Source organism: Pezoporus occidentalis, unplaced genomic scaffold, assembly GCF_034315485.1.
Source record: "Pezoporus occidentalis ecotype Australia unplaced genomic scaffold, CSIRO_AGI_Poc_V1 ctg93, whole genome shotgun sequence".
NCBI classification, from domain to species: Eukaryota; Metazoa; Chordata; class Aves; order Psittaciformes; family Psittacidae; genus Pezoporus; species Pezoporus occidentalis.
In genome coordinates, this window is record NW_026916294.1 from 7,589,063 (window position 1) to 7,605,782 (window position 16,720).

General features: G+C 39.1%; 2 long non-coding RNA genes across 5 annotated transcripts in view; one reads left to right on the forward strand and one right to left on the reverse strand.

Moving 5' to 3' along the window:
• Window positions 1-16,720, forward strand: part of LOC134157130 (uncharacterized) — a 38,318-nt gene that overhangs the window by 11,214 nt on the left and 10,384 nt on the right. For 3 of the 4 annotated variants that reach the window (XR_009962197.1, XR_009962196.1, XR_009962194.1), the window contains exons 1-3: window positions 13,350-13,438; window positions 13,512-13,631; window positions 15,862-15,980. This is a non-coding gene — a long non-coding RNA (uncharacterized LOC134157130). Of the gene's footprint in view, window positions 1-1,812; window positions 1,924-13,349; window positions 13,439-13,511; window positions 13,632-15,861; window positions 15,981-16,720 lie in introns of those variants that run through there. The other variant, XR_009962195.1, reaches the window with a different exon arrangement.
• Window positions 1,826-16,710, reverse strand: LOC134157131 (uncharacterized). The gene is made up of 4 exons (XR_009962198.1): window positions 15,654-16,710; window positions 7,320-7,500; window positions 6,062-6,901; window positions 1,826-1,933 (listed from the first exon to the last, which is right to left on the reverse strand). It is a non-coding gene; the product is annotated as an uncharacterized LOC134157131 (long non-coding RNA).

The following is a 16,720-nucleotide window of genomic DNA, read 5'->3' on the forward strand; positions in this document are numbered from 1 at the left end:
GAATTACAGCTGTCTCTGGAGATGTACAACAGGCTTTTTGGCAGTAGGTAGGAGAACTTGGGCAAAAAGGGAAATGTTCAGTCTGCAGGAAGAAAAGCAGAATACACACTAAGATGTGAATTTGGCCACAGCATTTGGAGTGAAGTACTACTATGAAAAATGCTTATGAAGAATAGCACTTGTTTGCAAGTACTTTCCAGATATATCACACAAACGTGCTTTCTTGTCAGTCAGGTTTTAGTGCAAGAAAAGATACTAGAGTCATGCTTCATCACCTTGCTGGCTTGAGTAAAATCCTGATAAGAGATGGTGAAGTTTGATTTTTTTCTTATTAAAAAAAAACCCACCCAAAACTATACTTTATAATAAAATATGCAACCTAAAATTGATTGAGTTTGTATATGTGTGAAATACATTTATATTATTCTCACTTTTGGTTGATGAAAAATCTTGGAGAATTCTTGATACCAGTAAAAAAAAGGGGGACCCTAAATGAGACTGGTGGACTATTTTTTGAAAACATATTTGGAGTGGAGAAAATGTGATGCTGTACACTTGAAACTAGTCAGGGAATATTTTTAGAGCTTTTAGCCACGGCACAATTGTGTAAAGTTCAATTGATAGTTGCTTCTAGAAGTTCTGTAGTGACTCAGAATAAAAAACTTACTCCAAAGTCACTGTAGTCTCATAATTTCGTCCACTACATATGTTATACTGCTTCATATTACTAACCTGTTTAAAGTTACTTGAATAAAGCTATTTTGTGATACAAGCTGCTTGCTTTTTTGGTTTTCTTTTTTTATATATTTCTACTTTTTAAGGTGAAATTAGGATAAAAGACGTAGAAATCAACATTTTGGGCAGAATTGATAGCTACACATTTGATGTCTCCTATTGTATTCCTTGGCAGGCTACAGTTTGCTGTAGGATCTAAACAACACAGATAGGAATTGTTTTTAAGTAGATTCAGGCTTCCATCCATTTTCCACCAAATTATGACTGCATTTGGGTACTTAACTGTATCTATCATGGCAGCTTCCTACTCGTTCCTCACTTCTGTAGACAGGTAGCACAAGCGCTACACAGCTCTCGCCTACTACTGCTTTTCCATGGTGTAAACTAGAGGAGGAAAAGAGTAGATCAGTTTGTACAGAACAAATGTATTTGCAGTAGACTGGTAAATTACAATTTTTCTTGTCCCTGACAGAGGAAGAGAGCTTTTTAAAATGTTATGATGCAAATCTGACTCCAGGGTTCTGTTCCTCCTTAGGTATTGAGAACAGTGTCCAAAAATCCCAACCGTACCAGTTTGTATCACTTGAGTTCCCCTGAATATTCTTCCATTCACCATCATTAGGTTTCTAAGAAGTTAGATAGGAAGGAAAACTTCTACAAATACTGAAAAATAAGAACTTTATGCATTAAAAACTTAAGAATCAATTTATGTATACAGTCCCACTGAGCAATGTGTCATTATTGAATTCTCATAAAGATACATGCTGAGCTATTTACAGGATGAACTAAAGTAATTAGCTGTATCTGTTGTAATTAGGAGTCAGTCAGTATGTCATCTGAGATAATTGTGTTGCAATACAGATCATTTTCTTGAATAGCAGATACTGCATGGGATTACTTATCTGCTAGTATAATGCTGCTTCTCCACATAAAAATTTCCATGATGACTAGAAAGCTAAGATATTGCAATGATTGAGAAAAACTTTAACAAATTGAGTTAATTTTAACATTGTTTCTGTTATCCATATGACTGTAATAATTCTACCTTTGTTTTATGTTTTCATGGTTTTGTTACAGAAAAGCAGTCTCTGTTTGAAGAAGGAGAATCAAAATTTATCTCCTGGTACAATTCCACTGAAGTCAGCAGAGGTACTGCAAGCTTGACTGTCTGGAAATTTCTTCTTCCAGGTGTGTAAGTCTACTTATACTTCATTTATTGTAGGACATGGGGAAATTATTAAGGAAATATCCGTTGGAAAATGCAAATTGTTTACACAGAAATAAACCCATAAAAGAATGCATTGGTTCTTATTGGAGGATTTTGTTCCGTTTTTGCATGTAGTCTGACTTGATTAGCTCTCTTCTACTAACTCATTTATTTGAATAAAAATTAGCTAAATGATTGTCAACCCTTTTGTTTCAAAATTCCTAGCTTAGCACCCAAGCCGAGGCCAGTACTAAGGTTGGGCTTAGGACAGAGATAAGCACTTGAGCTGCAGTGGGAGTGAGGCTAGAAAGGGGCTGCATGAGTACCGTGTAGGTTGGAAAAGGAATCATCCCCTAAGAAGTTTCTTATCCTTAGGGTCCCTTGTGATCCTCAACTCCGGCTCAGCCTATTAACGAAGTTTATGCAGAAATAGTTCTTTTATTTACTTGGGCTGTCATGCATCTGGCTGATGGTGGGAGTTTAATTTGGAACGTGGCGTATTTTCATGGAGGCTATTCTGAATGAAGAGTTCCTGGTTCCAAGGCTGAAGGGCTCTGTTTTCCTGGCAGTACTCAATGTGTTAAATTAAATGTCTCTGGGTCAGCTTCCAGCTGGTGAAGGCAGACACCTGTGGTAGATTTCAGCATTTAAAAATACAACACCTACTGCAGCAGCAGGGTGCCACAGAGCAGCTGAATTTGATGCCAGTGTCTGTGGCAAAAATAAGGCACTTCTACAGGGTGATACAGGATTATAGACTTAAGGTCTGGACTAGAAACTGCCCAGGTCTACTGTTCATACATGGTGAGTTTATTGAGCACCTATCTAAACATTAAGAACCCTTGTGAGCTTCTGGATGTTTGGTGGTGAGGTCTGTGATCAGGTGGTTTGAAAAGATGACAGCAACTGGGGCCTCTTGTTTCAATAGTCAAGCAATGGCCAGTGTATGGTGACACATTGTGGTTCTGAACTGGCCTCCAGTTAGGAAAATGTGAGTCTTCATGCCACCACCTCCAATATCCCACCTAGGTAGTGTAACAGTCAGGCTGTGACTGGGCACAAGCAAGCAAGGATAGAAGAGCCAAAAGGCTGTAGGATCCAGACACGAAGATGTACCTGTCTACCCTTAGGACAGGGCTTTGAACAGAAAAGAAGATTAAAATTGTTTTTCTGTTTTCATTTATGTCTATGTATTTTTATACAGTTTCAGTATCATTTAAATGTTTTTTCCCTATACCTTGGATATTTTGGCACTTCTGTATGACAAAGCCATGCAAGTGTTGGGTCCTGAAGGCTTCTCTGTTAGGCTGTCGTGAAAAAAAGTGAGAAACCTCCATTTGGTTAGTTATGGCTTGAGACAAAAATAATTGTACAGTGCTGCTTTTGGGGAATTAGTAGTTAGGTGTGTTTCTGCAAAAGACTGAATTGTCAAAAAGCTTAGAACCAGAATAAGCTGCTGCTGAGCATTACCTAAACCTTACGATGTGCTTTCTGAGTATGGCACTGCCAGTGATACAGGGTTGGTTTTCAGCAAGGAGGATACTAACTATTAAAGGTCAAAAGCTGACTGAAGGACTGCATGCTACACAAAGTACATCAGCATTAGCATTTCTGTAGTCACATCTGGTGGACACCTGATGCCCATTGCCAAGCTAGAGGACCAAGGCCAACCATGATGCAGCCTTGAGAGTAGCATCATAGGAAGGCTATGTAAAGCACAGATAGGTTAAACTGTTCTAAAGCTATGATGTTATTTTAGTTAAACCTGCTCACTTTGTCTGCATCTACAGTAGTAATACCAGTTGTCGAATAATGATTTTTGGTATGGACATTAATGGGTAAGTCAAACTTGAAAAATTCTGTGCAACTGAACTAAGCTCTAAGAAACAATATGTATGATAGTAGTAACTGATGAACTCAGCTGGGAGTAGTAGAGCATTAATAAGGATGCTAATTATCTAATATAAAGGTGATCCTGCCTCTGAATGGAAGTCTTTTCTAGGAATAAAATGCCTTAAAAAGTCTTTTCCAGTAATGCAAAAGCATGTAAAGTGGGGAATTCCTTCTGTGTCTTCTAGAATGGGAATTTTGCAAGAAGATGTTAATGTACACAAAGGCATGTGTCCCATGGGCCTGCTTTTAGCTCTTAAACACATTGTTGTGAGAGCATGGGGAAGCCAAATTGCATTCAAAGACTACAGTAGGTTATAAATCCCACAGTATTATACTGTTTAGCTAATTTACTTTATGAATAAGCTGCTATCAGTTTGGTTTAAAAAAAACTTACAGTATTTTGAAAAAAAAAAAAGAGAAGTGGGAAGCCTATATAGAACTTATTGGTAGGCCTCACAGATGGTTTCCAGTTACTCAGCTATATCCTGTCACCCTGACAGGAATGTTTTTTACATTAGCCTTGAATTTTCCTTTATGCATTCAATGTGAACGTCCAGTAAAATCACGGCCTACTGAAGAGTGGACTAACCTTTGTCACATTATCTTTGATTAAGTGGACTTTGAGGGAATTTACCAATGACCTTGTTTTGACTTCTTTTGGGCTCAGTTTGTGACAAAATAAATTCATACTTGTTTAGGATTCCCACTAAGAACTGCACCACATACTGTTACTGTTTTCTTTCCATTACCTCTGAATGTGGTGCTTGATACTGATTAATTGCCTCTCCTTTCTGTTTGCCAGGTGCATTTGCCAGGTCTCATCTCTGATAATAGACACCACTATCTGTCTTTATATATATTTTTATATTACTGAATTAACTGTTTGTGCTCTAAATCCCACACAGCCTGAATGACTCAGAATTTAACTGAGCCTGTGCTGCGCATGTGTCTGAAGGGCTGGGGATATGGCTGTGAAGGCTTATTAAAGTTGTTTGCTCTGCCGCTTCTCGTCCCACAGCAATGGGATTAACTTAATGAGATGCAAGCATAAATACTGCAGTGATACAGGCAGTATAAGGGTCAAACTTACGAAATCTGGTGCAACTGTAGCTGCTTTTAGATAATTCACACCACAAACATTCACAGTGCATGCTTGCTGTTTATGCTTCCACCTGCTTCCTTCAGCATTATGCTCAGAGCTAGAAAGTGGGTCTGAAATGGGTTTGTGACAACTTTTACTCTTTCTTAAAAAAAGGAAATAATATCAACCCAAAATATTGATAAAATATTTACTATTTAGTTTTATTTACTGCATAACCTTCAATACTCTAAATCTGCAGACTATGCATAAAATACAAATGAATCTTCAATTACATTATCAGAATGCCAAGATCTTTATTTCACATTTTCCTTCTTGTTAGCACAAAAACATGAACCTGATAATAATCTACCTTTATTAAAAAAAAAAGATTTGTGTACAGGTTGCAATGGACACACAATAAAACAACCTGTATTCTACGCGTCCTATCTGTTGCACGTCCTGATGAGGTTTTCCACTCTATTTTCTACTTTTGTTTAAGCGAATGTTATGTACCTAATTGTTGAATTCAGTCACTGTAAAAGATACAAATATCCACACCCCCCCTCTGTGTGGTTTCATTTACAATGACACTGGGACCAGTTTCTCTATTAATTGATGACTCTCAATCTGTTGATCATACATACTCTGTCCTGAAAAGTGGAGTTAGGAATACCCTAGTTATTTAACTAGGAATTAGGAATACCCTAGTTATTTAACAACTTCTAGGCAAATCTAGCCCATATACAGAGAAGTAGGTTTCAGTGGTTATTTGTAAAGATGATGCCTGGAAATCAGCCTGGAATCTGAAAGCCATCATTCAACCTTCCAGGCTCAGGAGCCACAGAATTTGCCATGGGAGCTTAAAATAGCATCTCACTACTTTGATAGCCACCTCTTCAAACTTCTGTAAGACCTGTATGTCTAATTCATTTAGCCTGTTCGGAACCCTTCAGGCTCTAATAATTGTGTTAATAATTTGGGAACCAAATGTATCTCCCAGATACATTATCTATTCAGTGTTAACAGAAATAACATTTACTATCTTCAGTCAAATCAGCTGGGGCATGATACAAATCATTACAAAGATGCCACTTGATGAATAAGCAGCTGTTTATTTTGGGTTTTTTTTGGTAGGCCCTTGTCACTGGAATTTTTCATTGAAAGTAATTGTAGAGGTGGTTCTGTGATACTTTCACTGAGTAAGGGACAAAGATAAACCTCTTTTATCAAGCTTTCTAGGAACAGGAGTGGTGGCCAGTGGCCAGTGGCCAGGTCAAATCTGGGTTGTTTTCTTGCTTCTAGGAGAATTGAGAAAGTTTTTGAAATCTCATCTGGTTAAAAAAGTATCTTCAGTTTAATTATCCCAAGCACAGAATACATTTCTGAGGAGGTAACAGTTTCGTCACTGTGTCACCCACGGTTGCAGTATTTAACCCTACATACCCCAAGGCTTATTTTAAACCTTTCTTCACTTTCCATACTGTATTCTGCCTGAGAAAAAATGAGAATGGAATTAACCTCATTCTGAGACTGATAAAAATCTAGACGTCTTCTTTTACCTCGCTTTCCAGCCCTATGTGCCTTTCTATTCACATAATAAACTTCTAAAGTTCTGTAGATGCTTTGGGAGCTGTCAGATACAAGGAGAAGACAATGGAGAGGAAGGGGGTGGTTGTGTCCTGTTGCTAATGTCGGAAATGCCAGCTTTTCTTCAGAACAGGGAAATATAGGAAGAGGGTGGGTTGTCACACTTAAATTTGTTGGATGTTCGTCAAAAGGTAAATACTAAAAACTACTGTGTTAGCCAAACCACCACAGAGATTCAGACAAACAGAACTTTCAGAAATGTTACAGGAATGCATTATTCAAAGCATAAGCAGATGCCTTGTGCCCTATTCTCTTTTATGGTCCTAACTTGTGAAACATGTACTATGGTGCAGAGTAGACAGGGAGTCCCACGTGGCTCTGTCAGGAAGGGACTTGGCCTGTAAAAAGAGTTATGGCATTAATGGATGCCCCCGTGGGGTATAGTTAAGCTGTTTCTTAAGAGAGCTAAGTCATACAGTTTAGGATGGAGCTTTTCAACGTCAGGTTTTTATTTTTCGTGGAAAGCTGAAGATCTCCAGCAAGCCCCACTCTTGATTTAAGGTTGGCATCATTTCTCATCAAAAATGAACGTATGTGCTGTGTCATTAGGACTTGGGTATCTCTAGAAGCTATACAAATATATTCTTCAGCTACATATCCCCAAACAAGGGGGGAACCTCTGGTATCAAACCAGGCTTTGCAGCTGCTTTCTTTTGAGAGTCTGAAACAAAAGTCTGGGCACCAAAATTTACATTTGATTTACACAAATTAGAATTACATCTCGGATCTTTGCTAGTTGACAGCAGGGTAACTTACCTGGAGTCTGACAGGGTGAGATTTGAATTAGCTGAACTTCTGAATCTTCCTGATGTTTCTCAATTGCTGTTTGACACTCCTGCAAAGCGCTGATATCCCCCAAGGAAGTTCAAAATCCAGTGGACCTTAGACAGTCGTGAATCCACATATGACAGTTTTCTCAGCATGTCATTTTAAAATTCTGAAGAAAAAATGTAACCCAACAGTTTGTGAAGGGAATAGAGAACACTAGAAATAATTAACATACTTTATTCTTTTAAAATCATGACTTTCTTTTTTGAAAGAAAAAAGGTGTAGAAAATTCTTCTTTCCAACAGAATAAATAAATATGACAAGAGTAAGAAAGTTGAGGTTGCTTTGGAACAGAAGAAAATAAAGAGGCCAAAGGAAGGAGAAATATGCAGATACCAAGAGAAAGAATGAAGGAACAAAACGTACAGCACATTTTGAAGCACTTACATTTGCAACAGCCATTCCCCAGCCATTCTGCAAGTTGTATGACTGAGAAATTTGAATCTTGACTGCTGATCAGTGAAGTGGCATGTCCAGTTTTATGAATTATCTGGCAATAGTCCCATGCCAAATGCGCTAGCGTGAATAATAACGACATAAAACCTGTTAATATATTAATTAATATAGCGCCTCAGACTGTGAAGCTTCACATAGAGTTAATTATCACCATGTTAATGAGTGGTGTGATGGTAAATACAGAGTGGGTAAGTACATTTGATTGGTGCATTTAAGAAGTTAGGTATTCATTATAGTGCTTAAATTAGAAGTGAATAACCTCCATATTCCCACAGTTCCTCTCATCCACACTGTTAGCAATTGCACTGCACTGTGGATGCAAATAATTAAAAGCTGTTCATTAACAGATATTAGCTGTCTCTGTGTTAAGGTGTCTCAAGTGTAGTGTCACTATTGTGTATCATTTCTGTACACAGGAATACTTTGCTTTTCTTTATCTAAAAAATTTGGGGAAAACACAAAGAAGAATGGAATCTTCAGTTTCTTGACTTCCAGTCTTTGATGTTTATGAACGTCCATCAGACCTAGGAAAAATAGCAAGCTGAATCTAGAAATATGTTCTTTTCAACAGTCTTGGGCCCGCTGCTTTAATTAATGTTTTCAGTACCCAGGAGCCAATTTACAAAAACAGCTTCAGCAGATTACAGGCAGTAGAGCCTCGGTAATGAGAAGATAAAGCACAAAGGACTCTTAATTTCCAGGCAACCCAATGATAAACCTGGCTTCATAGAATCATAGAATAGTTAGGGTTGGAAAGGACCTTAAGATCATCTAGTTCCAACCCCCCTGCCATGGGCAGGGACACCTCACACTAAACCATGTCACCCAAGGCCTTGTCCAACCTGGTCTTGAACACTGCCAGGGATGGAGCATTCACAACCTCCCGGGGCAACCCATTCCAGTGCCTCCCTAACAGGAAAGAATTTCCACCTTATATCCAATCTAAACTTCCCCTGTTTAAGTTTGAACCCGTTACCCCTTGTCCTGTCACTACAGTCCCTAATGAAGAGTCCCTCCCCAGCATCCCTGTTTGTGTTCATGCACTGAGTTTTGAACACCATGCTTGGTATTTAGCAAGACTGCGTGGCACATGGCCAGATAAAGGATAATGTGCCTCCATTTTTTTTTTGTAACTTATATAACTTTTTGGATTGGAAGGAACCTTAAAACTTGTTTAGTTCCAACCCGCTGCCACAGGCAGGGACACCTTCTATTAGACCAGGTTGCTCCAAGCCATGTCCAGCCTGGCCTTGAACAGTGCCATGGATGGGGCAGCCACAGCTTCTCTGGGCACCCTGTGCCAGGGCCTCAGCACCCTCACAGGGAAGAATTTCTTCTGAATATCTCATCAAAATGTCCCATTTGTCAGTTTAAAGCCATTCCCCCTTCTCCTATCACCATGTGCACCTGTAAAGGTTATAACTCTTTTGGTTTGGAGAAAGACAAAGGTGAGAGTCCCACTGGGAGTGGACACCTGAGTTGTCATAAAGGAACTATTTATGAACAATGCTAACTCAGCTGTTGCATCCACCTCTACATACATTTTTGATTTGCTTCTTGTTAGTAGGAAGACTCATTTCTTTCATTGCCTAATTTTGTCTCACATTTGAGACATTCTGATAGTCTTTAAACCAGCAATACTCTGTGATGAGTTTTCCTCCTTACGAAGATGACTTATTTTGATGAAAGTTTTCAGTCATAACTACCAGTTTATAAGGTAGATTTTGTCTTAATTTTGTTATGACTCTTTTAAAAGATTATATAACTGGCTGTTACTCTCAACAGGTCATTTGTTTTCATCGATTTGAGCATGTGGTGTATAAAATCAAACAACCTATTTTGTTCAGTTTTGTGACTGTCTCGCATTCCCCAGGCAGCTTGAATACGCTCACCTGGATGATGATGCTTAAGCCTGTTCTTGACAGCAACTGAAGTACTATATGTAGGACTTGCAAGGACTTTATTTGTAATATTTCACACTTGTTTCAAGGAAGAAGGAAATCCAGGAATTTCTTTAAATGGCTTGAGCCTAATATGAGCTTAATATGAAGCAGCAGAAGAAAAAGCCTATGCATATTTTATATATATATTATATAGTTTCACCCAACTGAGCAGGCAGCTGTAAAAGAAAGAAATCAACTTCAGCACTTAAATATTCTTAACTGAAGTCTCTTATTTCTCAAATTTCAGAAGTTTCATATGCCTTCAAGCTTCAAAGAAGGGTCAGGACAGATCTGTATCTGCAATGAACAATGGACACTTTTCTGAAGGCTTCAGAGTAGACTTTGTACTAAAGTTCATATACTGATCCAAATTGTCTGTGTTCCTAACACTGCAAATGCATGGTAATTTGAAATTTCATTAGGATCACGTATAGCTACTCTATATTTTACCACAAGATTTTAAGGCTTGATGCTGAAGGCTGTAATCAAACCTAACACTCCTCTGTTTTCAGTAGGAGGAGCTATCCCCATACATCCGGCACCGTAATCAATAATGCCTGCTTCTTAATGCTACATTGGTATTGTAGAATGGGGACAGTAAAAGCTAGAGTACCTAGGATCAAAGCTCTAGTGAACAATTCATTTTGTTCCTTTTGGAAACTCCTAAATTTGCTGCTTATTAAAGAGCAAAATATTTGCCTAAACAAAAAGAGTAGCAAACTTGTAGAATGCAGAATTTTCACCAAGATTCTTTACTCATCTCTTGATACTGTTGGATTCATTATACCTCCTACTCATTGGATTTGTTCAACGTCTTTGTCGGTGACATGGACAGTGGGATTGAGTGCGACCTCAGCAAGTTTGCCGATGACACCAAGCTGTGTGGTTCGGTTGATAACGCTGGAGGGAAGGAATGCCATCCAGAGGGACCTCCACACATTTGTGAGGTGGGCTGATGCCAACCTTATGAAGTTTAACAAAGCCAAGTGCAAGGTCCTACACCTGGGTCGAAGCAATCCCAGGCACAGCTACAGGTTGGGCAGAGAAGAGATTCAGAGCAGCCCTGTGGAGAAGGACTTCGGGGTGCTGGTCGATGAAAAATGAACATGAGCCAGCTGCAGTGTGCGCTCACAGCCCAGAAAGCCAACCGTAACCTGGGCTGCATCAAAAGGAGCGTGACCAGCAGGTCAAAGGAGGTGATCCTGCCCCTCTGCTCTTGTGAGACCTCACCTGGAGTATTGTGTGCAGTTCTGGTGTCCTCAACATAAAAAGGACATGGAACTGTTGGAACAAGTCCAGAGAAGGGCCACGAGGATGATCAGGGGACTGGAGCACCTCCTGTATGAAGACAGGCTGAGAAAGTTGGGGCTGTTCAGCCTGGAGAAGAGAAGGCTGCGTGGAGACCTCATAGCAGCCTTCCAGTATCTGAAGGGGGCCTATAGGGATGCTGGAGAGGGACTCTTCATTAGGGACTGTAGTGATAGGACAAGGGGCAATGGGTTCAAACTTAAACAGGGGAAGTTTAGATTAGATACAAGGAGGAAGTTCTTTACTGTGAGAGTGGTGAAGCACTGGAATGGGTTGCCCAGGGAAGTTATGAATGCTCCATCCCTGGCGGCATTCAAGGCCAGGTTCGACAGAGCCTTGGGTGGCATGGTTTAGTGGGAGGTGTCCCTGACCATGGCAGGGGGGTTGGAACTAGATGATCTTCAGGTCCTTTCCAACCCTAACTATTCCATGATTCTAAGAAATTTTATTCTTCCAACTTTCAGTTAAGGGGAACTTAAAGCAATTAATTAAATACTGAAAGGTTTTGTTTCAGCCAGGAGTGAGAAAGAAGGACTCTGATAACGTTTTGATAATGGAGTGGAGGCATTGAACGTTTGTTTCCTTGCAGTATCGTATCAGTGAATTGAAGACACTGAGGACGACTTCCAAGGAGCCTAATAGGTGAATTATCTGTTAAAGAACATGGATATTGCTAATGACACAGGATTTTACAGGCTAGGAAGTAAGCTCACAGAGGATCAAGTGCAGAGATGAACTACAAGAAATGTTTGCGAAGTGGAGACTATTTTGTAAGAGGAGCCCAAGAGAGCCAGGCTTGGGCAGCTGAACACACCACTAGCGAGAAGAGGTAAACCAGCTCTTCACAGATGTACGAGGAGAGAAAGAAACCGAGAAAAAAAAAGAACCGAACAACTGAACCACCATACAGTGTTGGCATGAAACAAAAATTGTGTAAAATACCTATAAATACAGCAAGATTGGAAACCAGAGGCGCTGTTCATTAGTCAACCAGTTTTGCTCTTTGGTTTCTCTGTCACAAAGCAAGGGCAGGGGAAAGGGTCTAATTCTTCAAGCTGGTTCCTTACTTCTGTGCACATTTGCTAGTATTAATAACCAAAATGCGTCCCGTCACATTCCCCCCCCCTTTTTTTCTTAGTATGTTGACATCACTACCTTTTATTTATTTGCACAGTTTGGGCAGCTAATCCCTCTTTGTTCAGATTTACATTGCAGTCTCCAGCGGACAACAGCAATACAAAGATAATGGTTGTTCTGCTGTATGATACCAACATTAAGTTATTGCCATCCTGAAAGACCCAATGAAGAAGTACACTCCATCTCGTAGAATGATTCAGGGTATTTTAGTCCAAAGGCGAGGTGACCATTTTACTCTGACGATGGAGGCACAGAAATGTGGTGAGCAGCTAGAAGATAAGTACAGTAGAAGGTGATGCCACTATTAATAAACCACTTGAGGGAAAACTTACTGTCTTTAGTATCATTCTAGAAACAGCCCCACACTTAAAAAACCAGAGTGGATATATCATACGCATGAGACTGGCCCACTGTCTAGACTAAGAAAGGTGTCTTTTTTTTTACATCATTATTCTCAGCAGTAAATCTGCAGGATATTTTTTTAATTGGAAATAATGTATTTCAGACAGGCATCTGGAAAACATTTAAGGTCTTCATTATATATGTACAAGAAGCTGGGGTGTTTTTCAACAGTGGTAAGTCAGCTTACAGTGAAACAGCATTGTAACAACATAGAGCTGCACAAAAAATTTTACTGCATGGAAACTGTAACACTTCTCAAGCAAAAAGACAGTGGGACTACTTACAAAAAAAAAGACTTAAATCCTGGATTGATGAGGCAGGACCAAGGGAAGAATAAAGTGGTATGGGGGGAGCCCATGGTGTGAAAAATGAAGTTGTATTCTATGAAGAAAAAGTATGTGTGTTTGTGTATGTACGTGCACCCAAGTGGTAGAATTTTTAAATGGTCCATCTCTGTCTTGCAGAATAAACTAAACGTTTTTTATGTAAATGTGAATTTCTGGGCTTAATGCTCTTAGTACAGGGGACAATGCTATGGAAGCTGTCTCTTTAAAAAAAATCAGCTCCTTATTTCATGATGAATGTAAATCTGACATGGAGGACTTCCTAATATCTGTTTATCAGAATATATTGGTATTGTTATTACAATAGCATTCATTGTTATTTCTGTTCATCTGTTTTTTCACTGTATTCACCTCTTTCTCTGAGTTTTCTGCCACCAATCTCAGCAAGATTCTGGGCTCTTAAAATGTTACAGCTGTAGGAAACATACTAATCCACTAAGGTCTTTCTATATTTTAGGTAATTTATATCTCCATTGGGCCCTCTGCTTCAATACAAAAATCTGTTTTCATGAGTATTATTTTCTTTCCAGCACCTCAGACTAACTAGGAGCTATTGTGATTTAGCTCTTCACATCTTTTCCCACAACTGATAGCCTCCCCAGTCAGCATTTGCATCTTCCATGGAATGAAGCCAGTAGCCTACATGTTTGGTAAAAGGAAAATTTGTTCTTCAGCTCAATAAAGTAATTCAGTTTGGATCTGCAGCAGAATTAGTCTGATCAGAATTTAGACTGACATACTTAGTTGTCAAGGGTATTGTACATTTGGGGACAAGCTATTGCAGTGCAAAAATAATAGAGCAAATACCATTTGCTTTACTTGGCATTTTACCAGTTGTTAGCATCAGTTTTCATTCAGCAGAGGCCAGCTGAAATTGCTGATGCAAGAAGCGATAATATTCTTGATGTGAGATGAATAGGACATTTTAATTTTTGTGCTAAAGTAGAGAATAATTTAATCTCTGTTAGAGAAGAAAATGCTAAAATGAAAAAAAAAAACCAGTTAATACAGAATTAACTTGTCAGAGCTGTAACTGCCTATGAATCATGTAAAGGGAATCTAATCAATTAATATCAATTAGTATCAATTAATATCATATGCTATGTGTAGCTGAAGCAATAGAGAAAATAACATTGCTGCAAAGGGCTGTGGCAAACTTCCAATATAATCCTCTTCCCTTCTGATGTCTTTGCCCAGGTATGTTTTTATCATTTTGCTTCTTAATTTGGTAGTGCTTATCCTGAATTTGGAAGTCACAATTCCAACACACCCAATGCCTGAGTTTTTTGTTGGTTTATCACTAAGTTAGTCTATCCAAAGTTATCCAGAGTAGTCAGGACCCAAATAATAGTGTTTGTAGGGAGATACTGTGCTCCCGTCTCATCTAACCATCATCTTGTCTTGCCCTGGCACTCTGCCTCTACTTTACACATATTTCATTTCTCACTTTAAACCATTCATCTCTAATTCTACACAATGTGTCCTCTTAATTTAATTTCATTGCTAATGTATTAGATCATTTGAGACCACTTCTATTTCCTGTGCTGGTATTTCTGGCCCTGCTGAGCTTCTTTCCCATTGATGACACCTCATGGTCACAGAGTGACAGGAAGGTCGCCACCAAACGCAACAGAGGTCATCACGTGCTCTACTCTGCATTGTCTGATTGCAGGCACTCTGCAGAGCTCAGCCATGCTGTGGGGCTGGCCTTTTCATTGCCAAGAATAATCTCTTTTCTGCTTAACTCAAGGCTCAAAGCTGCTTCTTCATTATATCTCTTTCTTCCTGAAATATTGCCGCACAACCATCCTTGGTCAAATTGCAGTGTAAGCTTAGGGGTGCAGTGATTAGAACCTTTACTGTTTTTTAGGTCCTATACATGCTAAATCATCCATAGAAAGATATATTATAAATGCAGTTTACAGAGCTGTACATACACAAACTACACACAGAGTGTGAATACAAATGTTGCTATACAAATAATCTGTAAATAAGAAGTCTGCAATTATTTTTTAGCTCTTCTGTGGCAAGAAGGTGTATTTGTCTTCATTATGTGAGTCTCCTGGATTGTCTTCAGACTTCATTTGTTTGCCTATTTAGTTTTTCTGCTTATGTTAAAGTTTTCAGTTCTGAGCTGAATTTCTGCTGGACAGGCACCAGGTTGGTACTTTAACCCTTTTAATCCTTTGTTTCAGCAATGTCTTGTGTGAGGAATATGCAGTTTGAACATCAAATGCATACTCATTTAATTAATTTTCAGGCAGAAGGATCACTGCAATAGCTGAGATCATCTGGTATGTGTTTCCACATACGATTTTCCACCTTGGAAGTCATACAAAGAAACCCCTGCCTTATGAAATTTCAGACTACAAACCAGGCAAAGCAGTCTGACATCAGATGGCAATGTATACTTTTCATTATTTATCACTAGCAGTTGCAGCTGCTCCTGAAGTTATGGGAAAGGACCTTTTAGTTGAGTTCCTTCCCCAGATTCCCACTGCTCAAGAAAAATAGCAGAAAGAAAGCATATGACAGTATTTCAGGCTGCTGTGTAATGATGTGGAATGTTGCTCTGGCGATTTAAGATTTAAAACTGAATTCTCCAGCTGCTTTTCCCAGGTCAGGTAAACTCTCTCTGCCTTAGTTTCCCCATCTGGAATAAAAGTACCTACCTTTCTCATTGGGGAACTCTGGACTTTAATTAATCAACAATCGTAGATTGCTATATAGAGCGGATGAGCAAACAATCTGGAGTGTGCAGTTTATTCAATGACTTTAGCCTGCTAGCAGAAAATCCTTGAGCAGATGGTGTTGTTATCAACTACAGAGGAAAAATCATTCCAGTCTGAACATTTCTGCTTTGTTTTATTTCGCTTACAGAATCTTCAGCCCCGAGGAAATATTTCTCAATGGTGAGGAACCCTTTCTTTAAAAAACTGCCTTCAAAAGCCCAGAGCTCATGGGGCTGCTGGACCTCCTTCTGCACCATTCCTAAAGCGGTAGGTGGAGGGGCCTTCCATATGCAGTTTGAGTGATTGAAAACCACAGGGGACTGTCTGCATTTCAGGGAAGATTTCACCATATTCAGAAAGATTTTAACCATCTTGTCTTGGATGAAGGCTTCTGATAATTGGACAGCCTTTCTTTGACATCAGGAACCAAAACATCTGTTTTCAAGGGTAACAGAAAGGTAGCCAATCCAGAATGCTTTTTACTTTGGTATGCTAAAAAATTCTACTTATCATGCAGTTTAACAGAGATGTATCACATAAATTCACTGTTTGCTATTCGAGAAAAAAGTTAGGGTTTGTTTTCATAGAATTTAACTTATTTCATAGGGCTGTACCTCATTTTATTTTACTTTATTTTTTCATTTGTATTCCCCTGAAGACTAATCTAAGGTTTATATGAATTTTCAGAAAGATATATTATAAAACATAGTGTTGTGCTTGTCACTTCATGGCAGCCAACACAGCAAATTAATGACCGTGTACTAGGTTATATGTATTACATCTGAAACTGCAATTAATAGCCTTGTGAGGGCCCAAGCACATAGTATTTGACAGCTAACGGTTAGTGTGATGATGTGGACTGTTACAAACAAGCAATCAGCCTCTGCCCTGACACGTAAAGTAGACAAGATGTTACCTCAGTGCTAGATGACATAAAGGATTTTGCTGCTGAGTTGGAATTTACGTGGGCTTTAGTTTCTTGAGTCTGAAACTGGATTTCCTTACCT